The 21,835-nt window shown below is 37.2% G+C and overlaps 1 non-coding gene across 1 annotated transcript; it reads left to right on the top strand.

The window, feature by feature from the left end:
• The first annotated feature begins 368 nt into the window (after nucleotides 1-368).
• Nucleotides 369-476, top strand: LOC148568239 (small nucleolar RNA R71). The gene has a single exon (XR_015881664.1). It is a non-coding gene; the product is annotated as a small nucleolar RNA R71 (small nucleolar RNA).
• Nucleotides 477-21,835: the final 21,359 nt, after the last annotated feature.

Here is a 21,835-nt window from a genome sequence, read left to right as displayed (position 1 = left end):
ATTGCAGGGTTTTCAGGATCATAAGCTTCTTCTGCATAAGAAGCTTCTTGAGTACTGTTGGATGCAGCTTGCATTCCATTCAGACTCTGAGAAATCATATTGACTTGCTGAGTCAATATTTTGTTCTGAGCCAATATGGCATTCAGAGTATCAACTTCAAGAACTCCCTTCTTCATAGGCGTCCCATTACTTACAGGATTCCTCTCAGAAGTGTACATGAACTGGTTATTAGCAACCATGTCAATGAGTTCTTGAGCTTCTGCAGGCGTTTTCTTTAGGTGAATGGATCCACCTGCAGAAGTATCCAATGACATCTTTGATAACTCAGATAAACCATCATATAATATATCCAGGATGGTCCATTCTGAAAGCATGTCAGAAGGACACTTTTTGGTCAACTGTTTGTATCTTTCCCAAGCTTCATAGAGGGATTCACCATCTTTTTGTTTGAAGGTTTGGACATCCACTCTAAGCTTGCTCAGCTTTTGAGGAGGAAAGAACTTGGCTAAGAAAGCCGTGACCAGCTTATCCCAAGAGTTCAGGCTGTCTTTGGGTTGCGAGTCCAACCAGATTCTAGCTCTGTCTCTTACAGCAAATGGGAAATGCATGAGCCTGTAGACTTCAGGATCTACTCCATTAGTCTTTACAGTATCACAGATCTGCGAGAATTCAGTTAAGAACTGAAAAGGATCTTCAGATGGAAGTCCATGAAACTTGCAGTTCTGCTGCATCAGAGAAACTAGCTGAGGTTTCAGCTCAAAGTTGTTTGCTCCAATGGCAGGAATGGAGATGCTTCTTCCATGTAAATTGGAATTAGGTGCAGTAAAGTCACCAAGCATTCTCCTTGCATTATTATTATTTTCGGCTGCCATCTCCTCTTCCTGTTCGAAAATTTCTGAAAGGTTCTCTCTGGATTGTTGTAATTTAGCTTCTCTTAATTTCCTCTTCAGAGTCCTTTCAGGTTCTGGATCTGATTCAACAAGAATGTTCTTGTCCTTGCTCCTGCTCATATGAAAAAGAGAGAACAGAAAAATGATAATAATAGGGGTCCTTTTTACCACAGTATAGAGTTCCCAGTGTGAGTTAGAAGAAAAGAAGAAGAAGAAATTCGAACACAGATGGAAGAGGGGGTTCGAATTTAGGTGAGATGAAGTGTTAGTAGATGAATAAATAAATAGAAGGAGATGAGAGAGATGAAGAATTTTCGAAAATAATTTTTGAAAAAGAGTTAGTGATTTTCGAAAATAGTTTTTTGAAAAATGTTAGTAATTTTTTTCGAAAATTTTAAAATCAAAAGTTAAAATAATTAGTTAATTAAAAGGAAATTTTTTGAAAAAGGGGGAATATATTTTTGAAAATTAGAGAGAGAAAGTTAGTTAGGTAGTTTTGAAAAAAGATAAGAAACAAACAAAAAGTTAGTTAGTTAGTTGAAACAAATTTTGAAAATCAATTTTGAAAAGATAAGAAGATATGAAGTTAGAAAAGATATTTTGAAAATCAAATTTTTGAAAAAGATAAGATAAGAAGATATTTTTGAAAAGATATGATTGAAATTAGTTTTGAGAAAGATTTTATTTTTTTTAAAATTACAATTAATGACTTGATTCACAAGAAATCACAAGATATGATTCTAGAACTCAAAGTTTGAACCTTTCTTAACAAGTAGGTAACAAACTTGAAATTTTTGAATCAAAACATTAATTGATGATGTTATTTTCGAAAATATGATGTAAAATTAAGAAAAAGATTTTTGAAAAATATTTTTGAAATTTTCGAAAATAACTAAAAAAATTGAAAAAAGATTTGATTTTTGAAAAAGATTTTGAAAAAGATAAGATTTTTAAATTGAAAATTTGATTTGACTCATGAAAACAACTAGATTTTAAAAATTTTTGAAAAAGTCAAATCTAATTTTCGAAATTTTGAGAGAGAAAAAGGGGAAGATATTTTTTTTTATTTTTTTGAATTTTTATGATGAGAGAGAAAAACAAGAAAAATGATGCAATGCATGATAGTTATGGATCAAAACAATGAATGCATACAAGAATGCTATGAATGTCAAGATGAACACCAAGAACACTATGAAGATCATAATGAACATCAAGAACACATTTTTGAAAAACTTTTAATGCAAGGATAACATGCAAGACACCAAACTTAGAATTCTTTAATGCTTAAACACTAAGAATTCAAGAATGCATATGAAAAACAAGAAGAGACACAAAACATGCAAATGCAAAGATCAAACAAGAAGACTTACTAAGAACAACTTGAAGATCATGAAGAACATTATGAATGCATGATTTTTTTCGAAAAATGCAAGATGCACATGCAATTGACACCAAACTTATAACATGACTCAAGACTCAAACAAGAACACAAAAAATATTTTTGATTTTTATGATTTTCTAATTTTTTTGTATTTTCTTTTTAATTTTTCGAAAATCATTTTGAAAAAGACAAATAAGGATTCCAAAATTTTTAATATGAATTCCAGGAATCTTATGCTCTTTAGTCTAAAGCTCCAATAAAAGGGTCAAGCATGGCTTAATAGCCAGCCAAGCTTTAGCATGTAACAGGTAGATCATGAACAGTAGTAGGTGGATTAGCACCAACTAGCTTGCTCTTGATAACAAATTGGAAGCCTCAGTCCAAATGAAGTTAGACATGGCTTTACAGCCAGCCAGGCTTCACATGCTTCATGAAACACTAGAATTCATTCTTAAAAATTTTGAATAAAATTATAAAATTTTTGAAAACATTTTTATTTTAAAAATTTTTTTTTCGAAAACAAAGGAGAAAATTTTGAAAGAATTTTTGAAAAATTTTTGAAAAGAAAACGAAAAGAAAGTTACCCAATTTGAGCAACAAGATGAACCGTCAGTTGTCCAAACTCGAACAATTCCCGGCAACGGCGCCAAAAACTTGGTGCGCAAAAATTGTGATTACACTTTGATTATGTAAAATTCATCGCTCTTTCTTTCCCTGGTAATGGCGCCAACAACATGATGCCAATACCATGGTTCACAACTTCGCACAACTCACCAGCAAGTGCACTGGGTCGTCCAAGTAATACCTTACGTGAGTAAGGGTCGAATCCCACGGAGATTGTTGGTATGAAGCAAGCTATGGTCACCTTGTAAATCTCAGTCAGGCGGATATAAAATAGTAATGGGGTTTTCGAAAATAATTAATAAAATAGGGATAGAAATACTTATGTAAATCATTGGTGAGAATTTCAGATAAGCGAATAGAGATGCTTTCGTTCCTCTGAACCTTTGCTTTCCTGCTATCTTCATCCAATCAGTCTTACTCCTTTCCATGGCTGGCTTTATGTAATGCATCACCATTGTCAATGGCTACTTTCGGTCTTCTCTCGGGAAAATGATCCAAATGCCCTGTCACGGCACGGCTAATCGTTTGGAGGCATCACCCTTGTCAATAGTTACATCTTATCCTCTCAGTGAAAATGGTCAACGCACCCTGTCATGGCACGGCTATTCATCTGTCGATTCTCGATCATGCTGGAATAGGATTTACTATCCTTTTGCGTCTGTCACTATGCCCAGCAATCGCGAGTTTGAAGCTCGTCACAGTCATTCAATCATTGAATCCTACTCTGAATACCACAGACAAGGTTTAGACTTTCCGGATTCTCTTGAATGCCGCCATCATTCTAGCTTACACCACGAAGATTCCGATTAAGAGATCTAAGAGATACTCATTCAGTCGAAGGTAGAACGGAAGTGGTTGTCAGGCACGCGTTCATAGGGAATGATGATGATTGTCACGTTCATCACATTCAAGTTGAAGAGCAAATGAATATCTTCGAAGCGAAATAAGATGAATTGAATAGAAAACAGTAGTACTTTGCATTAATCTTTGAGGAACAGCAGAGCTCCACACCTTAATCTATGGAGTGCAGAAACTCTACCGTTGAAAATACATAAGTGATAATGGAGTTCATTGGTCTTGGACTCAGAGGGGAACCGGAGTAACCAAGACTCTGAATACAATGATAAAAAGTTCTATTTATAATAAACTAGTCACTAGGGTTTACAGGAGTAAGTAATTGATGCATAAATCCACTTCCGGGGCCCACTTGGTGTGTGCTTGGGCTGAGCTTGAATGTTACACGTGTAGAGGTCATTCCTGGAGTTGAACGCCAGTTTTGATGCCAGTTTGAGCGTTGAACTCCACTTTGCAACTTGTTTCTGGCGCTGGACGCCAGAATTGGGCAGAGAGCTGGCGTTGAACGTCAGTGTGCGTCATCTAAACTTGGGCAAAGTATAGACTATTATATATTTCTGGAAAGCTCTGGATGTCTACTTTCCAACTCAATTGGAAGCGCGCCATTTCGAGTTCTGTAGCTCCAGAAAATCCACTTTGAGTGCAGGGAGGTCAGAATCCAACAGCATCAGCAGTCCTTCTTCAACCTCTGAATCTGATTTTTGCTCAAGTCCCTCAATTTCTGCCAGAAAATACCTGAAATCACAGAAAAACACACAAACTTATAGTAAAGTCCAGAAATGTGAATTTATCATGAAAACTAATGAAAACATCCCTAAAAGTAACTAGATTCTACTAAAAACATACTAAAAACAATGCCAAAAAGCATATAAATTATCCGCTCATCACTGTCCCACCATCATCGCCGCCGGAACCACCACCGCCACCACATTTCTCTCTCTCTCTATTTCTTCTTTCCTCTTTCTTTTTCTTTTCTCTTTCTTTTCTTCTCCGGCGAAGTTCCATCGCCATGAGCCTCGCAGTGGCTAACACAGGTGCCACTGTTACCTATCCCTTTCTTTTATACTCTTCATCTTTTCACTTTTCTTGTTTTACTCTTCTTTGTTATGTTTATTTACTTGCTTAATTCTCATCTTCTTTATTTAGTTTTGGTAATTTCCCTTCAGTTTTTCTTAATCCTTTGTTTGTTTGTTGCATTGCAAGTGTTCAACTTTTGACTTATGGGTTATTCATGCTTGAAATTTTGCTTCAATTGATGAATATGTGCACTGCACCCCATGTATTTGACATAATGCCTAGATGACCTTCTTGTTTAATGCATGTGTTGTAGCTACCATATGTGTTAGACTATATCTTTGTTTGGCATTCTAATCAAGAATTTTGCACCTTTGAATGATTATAATATTGTTTTGGATTGGAATTTCAATAATGTACTTGTTTAATGTTTTGAGTTGCTAGCACCAAATTGATATGCAAGAGTGACATTTGATTTCTCATTTGGTGTAATTTTTAACAAGTAAATATTGAATTTAGTGAATTGAATGGAATTTCTTGTTCATAATGGTTTTTAAGTCAATATAATCACATCACAAGGTATTTGCTCCTTGTTAATGCTTTGCATTTATTTGAGTTAACTTGACTTTATTCTTATCAAGACTTATCACTTTTTGTAGCAAGCACCTTCCCATGTGATTATTTGATTGTTCTTAAGGATGAATAAGTAATTTCTCCTTATCATTGCATTGGTTATTGTTTGTTGTGCTATTTTATATCAATTTTGCACTTTCACTTGGACAACATCAATATCCAATAATTCCTACATTCAATTCACTCTTGTTGGTAGTTACCTAAGTTTGCTTGTCCTTAATTGATGTTCATCTATTGCTTGCATCTTAGGCCATTTAATTGAGGAACTCATGCTTACTTTTTTATTGTGTGGATGCCACTTTAACCGGCCATTGTGTGTATTCCACACCACTATGCAAACTTCCTCAATTAGATGCTTATTTACTCTCCCCTTTACCTTTTTATGCTACTTGCCTATCAGTTCTAATTATACTTTATTCATTCTTTTTCGAGGATGAGACATTAAGGCAAGGAGCCGAGAGAAGAGGAGGACACCGAGGATGGAGATGCCGAGCATGCATTAGACTTGGCGATTTCCACACAACCCAAGCCCCCGCATTCGCCAAATGAAGGTGGACCTCTTGAGAGATATTCTCCTCGGATCGTGTTCGTGCAACGAGGACCATGCAACGCTTAAGTGTGGGGGAGGATTCATCATTTTGGGACGTAAACTTTCTTTTCCGAACACTTTGCACTTCATTTTTTGTTCTCTTTTATTATGTTTCTTGTAGATATTTGGAGTGTTTTTAATTGTTGCATTGCATTTTCTTCATAGTTTATATCTATTGCATTTTGCATCTTTTGCATGGTATATATTTTATAGATGGAAGTTGTGATTGGATGTTGTGAATAGCATAGTGCCTAGTTCAATTTTGTCCTAATTGTTCATGTTAGTTTTTGCGAGATTGAAAATTAGGAATAGAACTAGGAAAGATTTTGAAATTGCATCCATCACAATATACATACATACATATATAGGAAATAACTTTGGTGAAAAACAATAAAAATTTTCAAGAATTTTGTTTCAAGGGCATTCTATTGAATTGATTTGGAAAATTGTTTTTAAAACTTGCTTGAATGAATTTTTCTGGAACATAAAAGAGAGAGAGAACAAAATGCCTTGTGAGTTTTTGAGCTTTAATGATTGGTTACACATTCTAACCACTAATTTTGTTCATAGTGTGATTTTTCTCCTTCTATGATTGCTCTCTTGGTTTTGCTTGATTCTTTATTTCTGATGTTTGATGTCTTGAATGCATTTAGCATGATTGAGACCATCTTTAAATTAAGCTTACTCACCCATATAGCCTTACCCTTGCATCTACCCTTGTTAACCCCTTTTGAGCTTTTTAATCCCTTTTCTTCTAATTATTAGCACATGACAACCTTAAGCAAAAAATCATGAATTACCTTGAATTGCATCTTTGATTAGCTTAGATTGAGATGTGTGTGTCATTTAAGTATGGAGGAAATTTTGGAAAGTATTGGTAGAGAAAAATTTTGTTTTGGGTAATTATTGAAAAATTTGGAAAATGGGTGCACATTCATATTTCAATTTGCTTTAACCATAGGCATTTGTCATAGAGGGTATGGAGTATGAACATATGGATGGAAAAAATTGTAATGATGATGTGTTTCACTTGGTGTGAGAGGTTGATAGACATTAGGATCATAGGGTCCTTGCAAAGGTCCTTGTTGCCAATAATTGCTTGCTTGTGACCCTCCCTCGAATTGGCCTCCCATACCTCGATGTGAACCAATGTTGGAATTGCTACCCCCTACAACATGATAACAACTAGACTCCAAGCCAAAAGGGTGATAACTCATGATGAAAAGGAAAAATAAAACGCAACAATACTAATAGAAGCAATAGACAAATGAATATATACTCTAATTTCATTTACCTAGAACTAAACAAACAAGAATGTTAGTTACTACCACTACTTAGATAGAGGTGCCATCTACCAATTAGTGCCAAGTAGCAAACAAAAATCAAGTATTCACACTATTCACATATTTACAACAACCAAAATTATAGCACTCATTGCACTTAAAGTGAATTCCCCGGCATCGGCGCCAAAAACTTGATGGGACGAGCCAAAGCAGGTTGGGAATTTTTCTCAAAATAGAATTGGCATTGTAAATATAATCCTAACCCACAATTGACTCACAATCAAAGTTTGAATTCAGAGAGATGTCACTATTAAAAACCAATTCAATTCCGGGAGTGTTTAGTTCCCGGGTCGTCTCCCAAGGACACCTGAGACCAATGAGTGTACAATTCCGGTTGTGATGCTCATGGGGTTTTCAATGAAGAGATAAACATATAAAGCAATAAAAGAACATGCAAAATTGTGATAAATGAATTAATAAAGAAATTAATGAACTAACTATGCAATATAGACGAGTAAGGTATAAAAGGGATTAATGTAAATGTGTATGAAAGATTTAAAGCATAAAAGATATTTTGGCTTGGAATGAGCTAAGGGTCCTATCCTTGTTGGAACCATAACTATGACAGTTAGAATGGATTAATCTCACTTGATTAACCCTCACATCGGAGAGTAAGTTAAATGAGCATAAGTGTTCTTAACCCACAAATCCTAAATTGCTTGCTAATTTCCTTAGCAACAAATTAGCATTAGTGGGAACAAGAACAATTAACAATCCAAGAATTAACACTAAATATTGGACATTCCAACTCTAGGAACCCAATTGCTCACTTTTCCCATGCCAAGAGATAGAAAACTAGCCCAAAATCATAATTGACATTTTATCAAACACTTGGTGGGCAAAAACACTAAACATGGGAAAAATGAGAAAATGCTTGAAACTAAAAGAAATAAATGATTTCAATCAACAATAACAACTCAAGAAAGCATATAACAGTCATCAATCATCAAATTCATCAACAAGAAATTGAAATTGCGAAAAGGGAAATAAAATTGAACTATAACTTCAAATATAAGAAAGAGTAAGAACAATGTAGCTATAAAGAGTAGTAACAAAGAGATACTTACAATGGAAGCTAGAAAAATCCAAGATCAAAAGTGGAATGTCACTTGAATGTAAAAACCCTAGTATAAACCCTAATAGAGATGATGAAAAACTTAAAGAAAAAACTATACTAAAGCTTCCTACTACTACTCCTAAGCTACCCTAATGTTATGCTATCCTATGGTCTTCATTTTTCCTTCACTATGAGCTAAATTGCTTCAGAAATAGGCCTATAATTCACCAAAATCGTGAGTTACGTGCAATTTTAATGAAGGCATGTGAGGACACCTGTGCATACGCACAGACGTGTGCGCACGCACACTAGGCGATGCTTGAATGGACGCGCGACGCGCACGATGTGGCTCACTCGCACGCGTGGCTCTACTCTGATGGTTGTGTGTATGCACGCAGGTCTGTGCGTACGCATACATCACTATGCTCTTCTCCTTTGATTCTTCATGCTTCCTCCACTTTGCATGCTCCTCTTTCATTCTCTCCAAGTCATTCCTACCTTATACATCTGAAATCACTCACAAACAATATCAAGACATCGAATGGAAGGAAACTGGGATAAAATTAATTAAATTAGGCACAAAAGAGTATATTTTCATAATCAAGCACAAACTAGGAGGAAAGTTCAAAAGCATGCTATTTAAGGGAGTAAGTGTAAGTTTATATGATGAAATCCATTCAATTTCAACCAAAAATCATCATCAAATATGGATTCATCACTGCCTTTGCCATCATGTTTCCTCTATCAAAGCATCACCGGTGGAGTTATGAGGACGAGGTGATCGTGGAGCTTCTCAATTCGTGGAGCTCTCGCCTCTCAGGATAGTAATGCTTAGATCTTCCGCTGTTGTGTCGTCTTCCATGGCGGGTGCTGCTGTTGGTTCTGCTTTTGTTCCAGCGGCTTGAGGCACTCAGAGAGTGATTTGGGCACGGACTCGGTGGCGCTGCCTGAGTAGATCTGTAAGGCGAGCGAGCGAAAGACTTTGGAAGCTTCGATTGAAGCTACGATAGTGCGGTCGAAGGTATCAAATCTTATAAAACTAATTCTCATGATTGTTTCGAGTTATTGAGGTGAGGATATGTTCCTACTTTGTAAAGGTTTCCATGAACTGAACTAGGATCTTTAATATATCATTGTATAAAAAATAAAAAAGCTTTGATGGAAGTTGTAGTCATATCATCCTTGATTGTTTTTGTTCTGTTGCAGATGAGTAACTTCACAAAGCTTTCAAGAGGTACAATTTTTTCTTTTGTTCTTTTCTTTTGTTTTTTTGCTTCAAGTGTTCATTTTTTTGGTTTTACTGTGTATTATTTCAGACATATACGAGCGAGTTGCAGCTTAAAGTGGATCACTTGCTGGAAGAAAATGCAAGACTCAAGAGACAGCAATAAAAGGCATGCATCTTCATTTATATACATAAATACACACATTTTAGTTACTAGTGATTTCATTTGTTTATGTTTTGCTTCAATGGTGATAGTGTGATGATACAACTATCTCTTTTTTGTTTTAGTAACAATATAGTTGTGTATGACTTTCTAAAAAAAGTGTTTTACCAAATTGACGTTGCAAAATGTGTATGTGATTGTTGCAGCTATGTGAAGTAGCAGGGTTGAATCATCAGCAAAAGAAGAAGAGTACCCTGTAATAAACATTTATGGCACTATTTTGAGTATCTATCTAGATTCTTAGTTAGTGTGCTATTAATGCTGCAATGCAATTCATGAAAAAAGAAGCAAGCAAGTTACTGACCATTAATTTAGGAAAGTTGCAAAGACAAAAAATTTGTAGGAATCCCTGGCTTAAGGTAAAATGGGAGGTTAGGTGAGATGACGTTATATATAAAGGTACACAGCAGCCAGCTTTTTGGACTAATTAAGAGCATATATTAACAATTATTAATATATATAATATTATACAGTTGAGGGTAAAATTACATGGTTAATAGTATGCTTTGTTTACTTCTTACTTCTCTCTCCACTTTGACAGTTGAGGGATGATTTAATGACAATGCTTGTTGCTGGTCATGAGACAACAGCTGATGCACGGAAACTTGTCTCTCAACAAGTTTCCCTCGGTAAGTATACCGATTTGTCGTCAAGTAAAAACTCACAATAGAGTGAGGTCGAATCCCACAGGGATTAATTGGTCAAGCAACTTTAGTCAGAGGAATGTTCTAGTTGAGCTACACAGAAATTGAGTTGAGATTTGCAGAAACATAAATAGTGGGAAAGTAAATAACAGAAAGTGTAAATGCTGGAAACAAAGAACAAAATGTAAATGGCGAAAAATAAATTGCAGAATCTTAAATGGGGATTTGGGGAAATGAACATAAAAGTAAATGGCAGAAAGTAAAGAGAATGGGTAAGATTAGAAATGGGGGATTCATTGGTCTCAGGAGATGTTGTATTCTCTGGATCAAGTTCATTCTCATCTCTTCCTCAATCAATGCATTCATTGATCTCCTTGGCAATCTTAAGTGATTGAATTCCAATTCCTTGGTAATTCAATCTCTCAAATCTTGATCAATAGTCAATTCCTTGGTCTAATTGCTCATGAGAAGAGATGAAGTATGGTCACTGATTATACAACATGTATTCCCAAATCAAAGTGTTGGTAGGATTATATGTCACTATGTCCATCCAAACCCCAATTTGGTCCAACATAAAAAAGCATTTCTAGCATGATCTCTTCATTCCTCTTCCAAGATTTCAAAGAGATCTAAGTATGAATAGCTTCTTTTCCAAGACAACTACCCAATTGGATGAAGATTGAAAGCTTTCTAGTAAAATCAAGAGAAAAGAAAGAAGAATAATAATGAAAACTATTATTGATCCATCAAATTACAACAGAGCTCCCTAACCCAATGAAGGGAGTTTAGTTGTTCATAGCTCTGGGAATGGAAAGCATAGATGAAAAGTACATTATAGAAACTAAAACTAGAAATTGCAGAGAAAGTAAAACATACAGAGTGTAGTTCTCCAAAATGCCAAAAGCTCCCTTACTAGTTCAAAACTACTCCTATATATACTACTCTTCTAATCTTCTAGTTGGCTCTTCAAGTCATGGATATGGGCCTTTGGATCTTTAGTTGAAGCAGTTGCAGTCTTCAGTGGGCTCAGCTTTGCTTGCAGAAAAAGTGTGAGTTAGGCATGGGTGCTAGTTAGGACGTTAGTGGTGTTAACGTTAAGTGAAAATATGGGTTCGAGAACATTAGTGACAATCACCTTTTTCACTAACGTTCCAAGCCAAAAATGATCCACGTTAACTTCAACGTTAGTGGCACTAACGTGACCACTAACGTTGCCTCTTGGTCCTTCGCAAACGTTATTGGCATTCACCTTTTCCAATAACGTTGCTTATTGCCCCTTTTTCCCACGTTAGAGTTCACGTTAGTATAACTAACGTGACCCTTAACATGGGCATGCCTAAGCTTCGAGAGCGTTAGTGACACTTACCTTTGTCACTAATGCTCCAAACGCCCCTCCTTCCCACGTTAGAGTTCACGTTAATTAGATTAACGTGACCACTAACGTGGTGGTGATTGCCATCTCCAATGTTAGTGACAAAGGTGAGTGTCACTAACGTTGGCCCATCAATTCTTCTTCCACATTAGCTTCCACGTTAATGTAATTAACGTGGCAACTAACGTGGGCAATAGTGGCTTAATCCAACGTTAGTGACAAAGGTGAGTGTCACTAATGTTGGTAATTCCTTGTTCCTTCCACATTAGAGTTCACGTTAATGTAATTAACATGACTCTTAACGTGGCCAAGTGTGCCCCTTTTTCCAACGTTAGTGGTATTCACTTTTACCACTAACGTTGGAGCTTCACTTCTCCTCCACGTTAGCTTCCACGTTAATGTAATTAACGTGGCAACTAACGTGGGCTATAATGGCTTTTGAAGGCGTTATTGGCGATCACTTTTCTCATTAACGTTGCAAGCTAGCCCCCATTCCACATTAGTGGTCACGTTAATTAGACTAACGTGGCTACTAACGTGGTTCTTCCTTGCTTCCTTTGTCCTGAAATCAAGCAATTAAAGTGCATCAAAGCTCTATTCTAAGTCATGAGATCATGCATTATCCAATTTGTCATTCAATTCATGCATAATTCTCATGAAATCATGTAAAGTTCACAATGTTTGCTTGAGTCAAGATGTAAGTGAATATCTACCCAAAACTTGCTTATTTACTAAGAAAATGCATGAAAATACCCTAAAACAGTAAAGAAAAGGTCAGTGGAACTGGCCAAAATGCCCTGGCATCACAACACCAAACTTAAAACTTGCTTGTCCCTAAGCAAGTACTGAAACATAAGAATGATGAATGAAAGAAAAAGAGAAATAAGTTCTTATTATAGAAGCAAAGCTCTTGGTTTATGGGGTTTCATGCATAGCAACTTAGGTTCATTCCTTTACTGGTTTCCAGGTCCTTATCATGCTTTTGAATACTTGCTTGATTGCATCCTATGAGATCCTTATTCTTTGATCCTCCTTTCTTTTCAGGGTTTATTGCATTTCTTAGGCTAAGTGCTTTGTGAGGGGCAACTCCTTAAGATAAGCTTTCAGCCAACACTCCCGAGCCAGTTGGTTCAAGGTGCTAGGTGTTGAAACACCCCTAAGAACTTACTCCCTCAAGTCTCTCTCCCCCATACATGCACACCACAGGCACATGGTTTGTTATTTTCTTTCCTTGAGGTATTGGTGTTCAGCACCTCTTTGGGTTACTAAATATTCTGTAACAAGGTTGCTCTTGATAGTGGATTTTCAGTTGATAATCCCAGGTTAGTTAACCCAAGTTACCAAGTGATGAAGCACTCCTAAGAACTTATTCATCCAAGCAGATCCTTGGTACAAGAGCACCACAGACACATCCCTCAAGATTCAAACCCTTGGTGCCTAGCCTTATTTCTTATTACTTTTCTTTCTTTTTCAACTCTTATTGTTCTTTTCTTTTTCTTTATTAGGATCTTGTTGTTTAACTGGTCTTATAGAATGTGCTTCAAGCTTGTTCTTCAGTACACATAAGTGCCCTCATACCATATAGGTGAACCAACTTAGCTAACCTATTATCACACCACAAACCTTGAGAACTTACTCCACAATATGAACCCTACTCTGGTTTTTCTTTTCATAGCATTCTCTTTCATTAAATTTAAAGGGCAAGCAAACAAGTAAGTAGGATGAAAATGAAAACAGGTAACTTGGGCTAGCACACATAGACTTAACAATTGAAAACGTTAAAGATAGAATTGAAAGTTCCTAAGCTACTATGGAAGCATGTTCTATTTCATACATGATTTTCCTTATTTAGACTTGAAAAAGATAAAACGAAGAGGGAACTCCACCACCTTTTACTCATGGGGCTACCCATGCTCTCTCTCTTGTTTGTCCTCTTTATGTCCTTCTTGAGTGCTTGAACCCCCATTTTCCTTGCTTTTTCCAATCAACTTTTTCCAAAAGCCAGCATCTTCCATCTTCTTTTTCAATGTTTCCTTCTGTTGTTTCACCTTCCTTTCCTCTTGTTCTGTTAGATCCTTTTGAACTGTATCATATCAGGGGATTTCAGAGTGTAAATTATGCATATGCCCAGTTATATAGTTCAACTTGGCTTTAGTGTTTATGTTGAATTCTTCCCTATGTAGTTGTCGTCCTTCATTAAGCACGCTAAACTCGTTGAATGCTTTCGTCTGAGCTAGCTGACGCTGGTTGAGTTCTTGAAGGTGTTTATCTTGACGTTCTTGCCTTTCAGTCACTTGATTGATGGCCTGAGTGAGCTGGGAATAGTGTTCCTGTTGCTGCTCCATTTGTTTTTTCTACCACTCTCCTTGTTGATTCATCAAGTTAGCAAGTAGTTCTTCCTGACAATCCATTCGTTGGGATTGAAGGTGTAGTTGTTGCTCTTGCCCTTCCATATATCTCCTTGCCAAGTCCTCAATGGCTCCTTGAATGTGGCCCTGATTTATATTGGTTGGATCATAGTACTCTTCTTGCTGGTATTCTTCTTGATGAAATTCTTCTTGGTGAGGTCCTTCTTGTGATGTTCTTTTCCCTATTTGAGGCCTTCTTTGTTGTTGGGCGGGTGCCACATAAGTTATACGCAGGAGCGTAACTAACCTCCCAGGGTTTACCCAATGTGGATTGCTGTCTTCGAAGACCTCCTTGGCTCTCTTACATAGTCTCATAATGGTGCTGGGGTACAAAAGCCGAGCACTCGGATTACTCTTTTCGGTTGCCTCTTGGATTCCCTCAGCTATAATTTCATGTACATTGATGTCTCCACCGCTCAAAATGTAATGTAGCATGGTAGCTCAAGCAATGTTGACCTCAGAATTGTTTGAGGCTGGGAGGATAGATCTTCTCACAAGCTCAAACCATCCCTTGGCTTTCGGGATAAAGTCTCCTCTTCTGATGAACCGTGGCCTCTTATTTGAATACCTCTCCTAATCTGCTCCTATGACACACGTGTCATTCATAATTTCTTCAAGCTCATTATTGTCGGGGCCATTACTTATTCTTGCTTGATAACTTGGCTTATCAGAGGGTTGTGATCTCAGACGAAGAGTCCTTATTATAGCATTGGGACTGAAATCCACCTATGTTCCTCTCACGTAACTTTTGAAGGTAGGAGCCTTGGTATTGTCTTCTCTGGCCACATTGGCATAGAACTCTTTAATGAGATTTGTATTTATTTTTGTTTTCGGGTTCGTGAGTTCTTGCCAACCCCTCTATTCAATCTTCTTTCCAATCTGCGGGCACTCATCATAGTTGAATTGGAACGTCAGCTCTGGCAGTACTTTCTTGTGCTTGATACGTTCGAATTGAAGCTCATGGAAAGCGGTCATGAATCTTCCTTCGTCAAAAGGAATGCTCTCCACTAGTGTCTTTCCCTTTCGCCTTTTGGAGCTTAATGATGCCATGGGTAACTTTTGATATATGAAGGTGTTGAAGGGTGTGGATGACTGATGGAATTCGGCCTCGTTAGGGTAAGGTGTAATTGAGGGAGTGGGTGAGAGTGTCTTTGATGGTGTAAGAGGTGTTGGGTTCCGAAAGTGAGAAGTACAAAGAATGGGAATTGGAATGTGAAGGGGGTACGGAATAAGAACCACTTATATAGAGAAGTGGTGAGTAAATGAAAGGTGTGGATTGATTGTGTAGGCGTGTGATGAATGGATGGGGTTTAGCATGGGATGAGCACAAGGATCATCAACTTTATGATGGGGTTGGTTCGATTTCCAAGGGTGTTGTTCTTCCAATGTTGCATGGCAACACTTCCCAATGTATTCCCTTTGAAGACATGTGTATAGTCCCCCTTTGTGAAGTGGCCGAACCCTTCTTCTTCAATTATCCCATCAATTCCTTCCAATCTTCCTTTCATTTCTCCTAAAAAAAGAATGTAATTAATAACTTTTTTGGATAATGGCGGCAAAATTTTAAAGGGAAAGAATAACTACTTTTTTAAAGTTTTTGTTTCTAAATAACTACGTGCTATTCATGAATGCAAATCAACTGACTAGCTAATTGTTTATGTATGCAGCATTGGTGATACCAAACTTAGTTTGTGGCCATGTGGTGTAAAAAAGATTTGTTCAAGGCTCTAAGAGTAACATGACATGAATTGTATTTATGTTCTCTTAGTATGTGGTGCATGAAATTTTGATCATCAACAATGGTGCCAAAGACTTGGAGCTCTCAAACGTGAATCACACTTTGTCACAATTCCGCACAACTAACCAGCAAGTGCACTGGGTCGTCAAAGTAATACCTTACATGAGTAAGGGTCAATCCCACGGAGACTGTCGGCTTGAAGCAAGCTATGGTCATCTTGTAAATATCAGTCAGGCGGATTCAAATGGTTATGGAGGATTGATAATTAAAAGATAAATAAAACATAAAGTAAAGATAGAGATACTTATGTAATTCATTGGTAGGAATTTCAGATAAGCGTATGAAGATGCTTTGTTCCTTTTGAACCTCTGCTTTCGTATTGCCTTCTTCCAATCATTCATACTTCTTTCCATGGCAAGCTTTATGTTGGGCATCACCGTTGTCAATGGTTACTTCCTGTCCTCTTAGTGAAAATGTTCTACGCACGCTGTCACCGCACGACTAATCATCTGTCGATTCTCGATCATGTTGGAATAGGATCCATTGATCCTTTTGCGTCTGTCACATGCCCAACACTCGCGAGTTTGAAGCTCGTCACAGTCATCTCTTCCTAGATCCTACTCAGAATACCACAGACAAGGTTTAGACGTTCTGGATCTCAGGAATGGCCGCCAATAATTCTAGCCTATACCACGAAGGTTCTAATCTTAGATTAGAAACTCAAGAGATATACATTCAAGCTTGTTTGCATGTAGAACGGAAGTGGTTGTCAGTCACGCGTTCATAGGTGAGAATGGTGATGAGTGTCACATAATCATCACATTCATCATGTTCTTGGGTGCGAATGAATATCTTGGAGAAGAAATAGACTTGAGTTGAATAGAAAAACAATAGTACTTGTATTAATTCATGAAGAACAGCAGAGCTCCACACCTTAATCTATGGTGTGTAGAAACTCCACCGTTGAAAATACAAAAGTGATAATGGTGGTCATTGGCTTCGGCCCCAGAGAGGGAACCTGAAGAACCAAGATGAAAATACAATAGCAAAAGGTCCTATTTATAGAGAACTAGTAGCCTAGGATTTACAGAAATAAGTAATTAATGCAGAAATCTTCTTCCGGGCCCACTTGGTGTGTGCTTGGACTGAGCATTGAAGCTTTCATATGTAGAGACTTTTCTTGGAGTTAAACGCCAGCTTTTGTGCCAGTTTGGGCGTTTAACTCCAGCTTTTGTGCCAGTTCTGCCGTTTTGATTCCAGAATTCTTGAGCTGACTTGGAATGCCTGTTTGGGCCATCAAATCTCGAGAAAATTATGGACTATTATATATTACTGGAAACTCTAGGATGTCTACTTTCCAACGCAATTAAGAGCGGGCCAATTGGGCTTCTGTAGCTCCAGAAAATCCACTTCGAGTGCAGGGAGGTCAGAATCCAACAGCATCTGCAGTCCTTTTTCAGCCTCTGAATCAGATTTTTGCTCAGGTTCCTCACTTTCAGCCAGAAAATACCTGAAATCACAGAAAAACACACAAACTCATAGTAAAGTCCAGAAGAGTGATTTTTTATTTAAAAACTAATAAAAACATAATAAAAACTGACTAAAATATACTAAAAACATACTAAAAATAATGCCAAAAAGCGTATAAATTATCCACTCATCACAACACCAAACTTAAATTGTTGCTTGTCCCCAAGCAACTAAAAATCAAATAGGATAAAGAGAAGAGAATATACAATGAATTCCAAAAACATCTATGAAGATCAGTATTAATTAGATGAGCGGGGCTATTAGCTTTTTGCTTTTGAACAGTTTTGGCATCTCACTTTATCCTTTGAAGTTCAGAATGATTGGCTTCTATGGGAACTCAGAATCCAGATAGTGTTATTGATTCTCCTAGTTAAGTATGTTGATTCTTGAACACAGCTACCTTATGAGTCTTGGCCGTGACCCTAAGCATTTTGTTTTTCAGTATTACCACCGAATACATAAATGCCACAGACACATGACTGGGTGAACCTTTTCAGATTGTGACTCAGCTTTGCTAAAGTCCCCAGTGAGAGGTGTCCAGGGCTCTTAAGCACACTCTTTTTGCTTTGGACCACGACTTTAACCGCTCAGTCTCAAGTTTTCACTTGACACCTTCACGCCACAAGCACATGGTTAGGGACAACTTGGTTTAGCCGCTTAGGCCAGGATTTTATTCCTGTGGGCCCTCCTATCCCCTGATGCTCAAAGCCTTGGATCCTTTTTATTACCCTTGCCTTTTGTTTTTAAGGGCTATTGGCTTTTTCTGCTTGCTTTTTTTTTTGCAAGCTTTTCACTACTTTTTCTTGCTTCAAGAATCAATTTTATGATTTTTCATATTATCAAATAACATTTCTCCTTTTCCATCATTCTTTCAAGAGCCAACAATTTTAACATTCATTGAACAACAATTTCAAAAATATGCATTATTCAAGCATTCATTCAGAAAGAGAAAAGTATTGCCACCACATCAAAATAACTAAGCTGTTTTAAAATTTGAAATTCATGCACTTCTTTTTCTTTTTCAATTAAAAACATTTTTCATTTAAGAAAGGTGATGGATTCATTTTCATAGCTTTAAGGCATAGACACTAAGACACTAATGATCATGTAATAAAGACACAAACATAGATAAATATAAGCATAAAAATTCGAAAAACAGGAAAAATAAAGAACAAGAAAATTAAAGAACGGGTCCACCTTAGTGATGGCGGCTTTTTCTTCCTCTTGAAGATCTTATGGAGTGCTTGAGCTCCTCAATGTCTCTTCCTTGCCTTTGTTGTTCCTCCCTCATAGTTCTTTGGTCTTCTCTAATTTTATGGAGGAGGATGGAATGCTCTTGGTGCTCCACCCTTAGTTGTCCCATATTGGAACTTAATTCTCCCAAGGAGGTGTTGATTTGCTCCCAGTAGTTTTGTGGAGGAAAATGCATCCCTTGAGGCATCTCAGGGATTTCATGATGAGGAATTTCCTCATGCTCTTTGTGAGGTTCTCTTGTTTGCTACATCTTTTTTGTAGTGATGGGCTTGTCCCAATGAGGATGTCTTCCTTTATGTTAATTCCAGCCGAATTGCAAAGGTGACAAATGAGATGAGGGAAGGCTAACTGGTATGCGAAATTGTTACTCAGAGGTTGTAAAATTTGTTGTTCGTTCTCTCCCTGGCAATGGCGCCAACAAACTGGTGCACAATACCATGGTCCAAACATAACTTCACAACTTCGCACAACTAACCAGCAAGTGCACTGGGTCGTCCAAGTAATAAAACCTTACGTGAGTAAGGGTCGATCCCACGGAGATTATTGGTATGAAGCAAGCTATGGTTACCTTCTAAATCTCAGTCAGGCGGATATCAAATGGTTATAGAGTTTTCGAATAATAATAATAAATAAACAGAAAGTAAAGATAAAAATACTTATGCATATCATTGGTGAGAATTTCAGATAAGCGTATAGAGATGCTTCGTTCCTCTGAATCTCTGCTTTCCCGCTGTCTTCATCCAATCAGTCTTACTCCTTTCCATGGCAAGCTTTCTGTAAGGGCATCACCGTTGTCAATGGCTACATCCCATCCTCTCTTGTGAAAAAGGTCCAAATGCTCTGTCACGGCATGGCTAATCATCTGGAGGTTCTCGATCATACTGGAATAGGATTCACCCTCCTTTTGCGTCTGTCACTACGCCCAGCACTCGCGAGTTTAAAGTTCGTCACAGCCATCCCTTCCCAGATCCTACTCGGAATACCACAGACAAGGTTTAGACTTTTTGGATCTCAGGAATGGCCATCCATGGGTTCTAACTTATACCACGAAGATTCTGATTAAGGAATCCAAGAGATATTCATTCAATCTAAGGTAGAACGGAAGTGGTTGTCAGGCACGTGTTCATATGGAATAATGATGACTGTCACGATAATCACATTCATGTTGAAGTGCAAATGGATATCTTAGAAGTGGAATAAGTTGAATTGAATAGAAAAACAGTAGTACTTTGCATTAATCTTTGAGGAACAGCAAAGCTCCACACCTTAATCTATGGTGTGTAGAAACTCTACCGTTGAAAATACATAAGTGATGAAGGTTCAGGCATGGCCGAATGGCCAGCCCCCAAACGTGATCAATAGATCAAAAGATAATCCAAAGATGTAAATACAATAGTAAAAAGTCCTATTTATACTAGACTAGCTACTAGGGTTTACAAAAGTAAGTAATTAATGAATAAATTACTTCCGTGGCCCACTTGGTGTGTGAGTGGGCTGAAGTTGAAGTTTACACGTGCAGAGGCTTCTTTTGGAATTGAACGCCAAGTTGTAATGTGTTTTTGGCATTCAACTCTGGTTCGTGACGTGTTTCTGGCGTTTAACTCCAGACTGCAGCGTAGAACTGGCGTTCAACGCCCTTTTGCATCGTCTAAACTCGGGCAAATATGGACTATTATATATTGCTGGAAAGCCCTGGATGTCTACTTTCCAACGCAATTAGAAGTGTGCCATTTTGAGTTCTGTAGCTCCAGAAAATCCACTTTGAGTGCAGGGAGGTCAGAATCCAACAGCATCAGCAGTCCTTCTTCAACCTCTGAATCTGACTTTTGCTCAAGTCCCTCAATTTCAGCCAGAAAATACCTGAAATCACAGAAAAACACACAAAATCATAGTAAAGTCCAGAAATGTGAATTTAACATAAAAATTAATAAAAACATCCATAAAAGTAACTAGATCCTACTAAAATCATACTAAAAACAATGCCAAAAAGCGTATAAATTATCCGCTCATCACAACACCAAACTTAAATTGTTGCTTGTCCCTAAGCAATTGAAAATCAAGTAGGATAAAAAGAAGAGAATATACTATAAATTCCAAACTATCATTGAAACATAGCTCCAATCAGATGAGCGGGACTTGTAGCTTTTTGCCTCTTGAATAGTTTTGGTATCTCACTTTATCCATTGAGGTTCAGAATGATTGGCATCTATAGGAACTCAGAGTTTAGATAGTGTTATTGATTCTCCTAGTTCAGTATGTTGATTCTTGAACACAGCTACTTTATGAGTCTTGGCCATGGCCCTAAGCACTTTGTTTTCCAGTATTACCACCGGATACATAAATGCCACAGACACATAATTGGGTGAACCTTTTCAGATTGTGACTCAGCTTTGCTAAAGTTCCCAATTAGAGGTGTCCAGGGTTCTTAAGCACACTCTTCTTTTGCTTTGGACCTTGACTTTAACCGCTCAGTCTCAAGTTTTCACTTGACACCTTCACGCCACAAGCACATGGTTAGGGACAGCTTGGTTTAGCCGCTTAGGCCAGGATTTTATTCCTTTAGGCCCTCCTATCCACTGATGCTCAAAGCCTTGGGATCCTTTTTATTTACCTTGCCTTTTGATTTTAAGGGTTATTGGCTTTTTGCTCTTGCCTTTTGGTTTTAAGAGCTTTTGGCTTTTTCTGCTTGCTTTTTCTTTTTCTTTCTATTTTTTTTGCCTTCTTTTTTGTTTTTTTGCAAGCTTTTTGTATTCACTGCTTTTTCTTGCTTCAAGAATTATTTTTATGATTTTTCAGATTATCAAATAACATGTCTCCTTGTCATCATTCTTTCAAGAGCTAACATATTTAACATTCTTAAACAACAACTTCAAAAAGACATATGCACTGTTCAAGCATTCATTCAGAAAACAAAAAGTATTGTCACCATATCAATATAATTAAACTAAATTCAAGGATAAATTCGAAACTCATGTACTTCTTGTTCTTTTGAATTAAAAAATTTTTTTTTTCATTTAAGAGAGGTGATGAATTCATATTCATTACTTTAAGGCAT

Source organism: Arachis ipaensis, chromosome B4, assembly GCF_059453495.1.
Source record: "Arachis ipaensis isolate K30076 ecotype BB chromosome B4, ASM5945349v1, whole genome shotgun sequence".
Lineage (NCBI taxonomy): Eukaryota > Viridiplantae > Streptophyta > Magnoliopsida > Fabales > Fabaceae > Arachis > Arachis ipaensis.
Note: the sequence above shows the minus strand (reverse complement) of the source record. Positions and strands in the feature narration are given on the sequence as shown.